The sequence below is a fragment of the Budorcas taxicolor genome, chromosome 7 (assembly GCF_023091745.1).
Source record: "Budorcas taxicolor isolate Tak-1 chromosome 7, Takin1.1, whole genome shotgun sequence".
NCBI classification, from domain to species: Eukaryota; Metazoa; Chordata; class Mammalia; order Artiodactyla; family Bovidae; genus Budorcas; species Budorcas taxicolor.
In genome coordinates, this window is record NC_068916.1 from 62133113 (window position 1) to 62136217 (window position 3105).

The following is a 3105-nucleotide window of genomic DNA, read 5'->3' on the forward strand; positions in this document are numbered from 1 at the left end:
AAAAATAAGTTGCCCACGTATGTGTAGAGTTATTTCTGGACTCTCTATTCTTTCCACTGAACTATTTGTCAATTTTGGTGCCAACACCATGCAGTTGTTTTTTTGGTTTGTTTTTGGCCACACTGTATGGCATGTGGGATCTTAGTTCCTTGACCAGGAATTGAACGTATGTCCCCTGCAGTGGAAGCACAGAGTCATAACCACTGGGTCACCAGTGAAGTCCAACACCATGCAGTTTGGATTACAGTAGCTCTGCTATAATTTTTTAAATAAAACAGTGTTAGCTCTTCAACCTTGCTCTTTTTCAAGAAATATTTTGCCAATTCTAAATGTCATTGCATTTCCATGTGAATTTCAAAATCAGCTGGCTAATTTATAAAAAATTAAACTACCTTGCTGAATTTGAAGAGAATTGACATCTTAACTATAATGTGTCTTCTGAGCTATGAATGAGGTGTATCTCTCCATTTTGTTGCTGTTCAGTCACTAAGTCATGTCTGACTCTTTGAGACCCCATGGAGCACGCCAAGACTTCTTGTCCTTCATCATCTCCCTGAGTTTGCTCAAACTCATCTCCATTGAGTCAATGATGCCATCCAACCATCTCATTCTCTATCGCCCTCTTCTCTTGCCCTCAGTCTTTCCCACCATCAGGGTCTTTGGCAAAGAGTCAGCTCTTCTCATCAGGTGGCCGAAGTACTAGAGCTTCAGCTTCAGCATCAGTCCTTCCAACAAATATTCAGGACTGATTTCTTTTAGGATTGAGTGGTTTGATCTCCTTCCTGTCCAAGGGACCCTTCAAGAGTGTTCTCCAGCACCATAGTTTGAAAGCATCAATTCTTCAGTGCTCAGCCTTCTTTATGGTCCAACTCTTACATCCGCACACAACTACTAGAAAAACCATAGCTTTGACTATATGGATCTTTGTCGGCAAAGTGACGTCTCTGCTTTTGAATATGCTGTCTAGGTTTGTCATAGCTTTTCTTCCAAGGAGCAAGCGTCTTTTAATTTTGTGGCTGCAGTCACCATCCACAATGATTTTGGAGCCCAAGAATATAAAATCTGTCACTGTTTCCACTTTTTCCCCATCTATTTGCTATGAAGTAATGGGACTGATGGGTCTTAATTTCTTTTAGCAGTATTTTATAGATTTTAGTGTACATATTTTTCACATCTTTCATCAGAATTAACCCAGACTATTGCATGTTTTTGGTGCTTTTGTAAGTGCAGTTTCTAATTGTTCCCAGTCACAAATTTTCAAATAATAAATCAACTCTCTATTTCTGGGATAAACCCTGCTTGGTCATGATGCATTATTCTTTTAATATATTGCTGAATTTGATTTGCTAAAATTTTGTTTAGCATTTTTACATCTATGTTCATGAAGAATTTTGTTCTGTAGCTTTATTTTCTTGCAATGTCTTTGCCTAGTTTTGGTTCACATAGTGTTTTAAACTAGCTTTTAAAAACTAATAAATCACAAATATATCATAGGCATTTTAATGTTGTATTTTGCAATGTTTGGGGGCATCACAGTATTTTATTTTGGATGAATCATAGTTTAACCTAACGTTGGGTATTTGTTTCCAACTCTTTACTGTTATAAACAATGCATCCAGGGACTTCCCTGGTGGTCCAGTGGTTAAGAGTAAGCCTGCTAATGCAGGGGATATGGGTTCAATCCCTGGTCCAGGAAGATTCCACATGCTGTGGGGCAACTAAAGCCATGTGCCACAAATACTGAGCCTGCACTCTGGAAAATGTGAGCTGCAGCTGCTGAGTCTGCATGCCACAACTACAGAAGCCTATGTGCCTTTAGAGCCTGTGTTCTGCAACGAGAGAAGCCACTACGAGAAGCCTGCACACCACAACTAGAGAAAGCCCGTGCACAACAACAAAGACTCAGTGCAGTTAAAAATAAAACAATAAAATAAAAATAAAATTTTTTTTAATGCATATATTTTTGAAGACATAAAAGATTCTTAAGATAAACCCCTGGAAGTGAAATTAGTGGGTCAGAGGGCTATGCATTTTAAGACATATATTGTACTTCCCTCCAGAAAAGTCATAAAAATGTGTTCTGCCATCTTCAGAATATAAGATTGTCTGTTTTTCCAAACCCTTACCAAAAGTAAATATTATTTTTAAAATGTCAGTAGTCCTTGTACATGATGAAATCCTTTCCGTCACACAAACTGCTCAGTCTCTTTAGCCTAAATCAGCTCTAAGTGGTCTTAAGGTATCTGAGAAGGTAGGATGGGTGGGGGAGGGAGAAGGGGGCAGAGAGAGAGAGAGAGGAAGAGGGAGAGAAAGACAGAGCTGATATCCTTCTAAGTAGGAGAGTCATTTGTAATGAAAGATTGCTAAGAAATGTTTTTATCCTTTAATTTACTTCTGGGATCCCATATCTCCAGGGCAACAGGGTAACTTGCTGATGGAAAGCCCTTCCATTTTCACACATGTGGTTAAAGGATAAGTCCATTTCTTTCTTTTTTTTTTCTTCTTTCAGAATGTCAGAGCTATAAGAGCCCTTAATAGCCAATCAGTCCAATCCTTCATTTCAAAGAATGTGAAAATGAGATGGAGAAGGGGAGAAACTAGCTCAAGATCCCACAGGAAATCAGTGGCAGAGCCAATGGCTAGACAAAATTACTAAGTTCTATTTTTGTTCTGTGACTCTTCACTTAGAACCATATCTAGAAACCATAGAAACTCGTCTTCACCCAACATACTTTTCTAAACCTGATACTTCAAGGGCAGAATAGAGAGAATAACTGCTTTTGCATTTATATTTATGCTTGGTCTGTTTCAAGGACGTGGGCAAATGGCATTCTTTTTCCCATTAAATGAGGCAGATAATACAAGTGGTTGAATGTGGTTTTGGTTCACAGGTACAAAAGGCCTCCAGAGAAATCCAAAAACCAGAAAAGACATAGCCTGAGAGGTACCAGTACTGACTTGTATCATCTACATTTCTCTTGGAAAGATAAAGAAGCCACTAATTAATATAGAGATGCTGGGGTTTGATGAATGTATATAACATCCACAACAGAAGGCAAACTGGGAATCGGAATATGGGAGAACTATCAGAATAAAAATAGATAA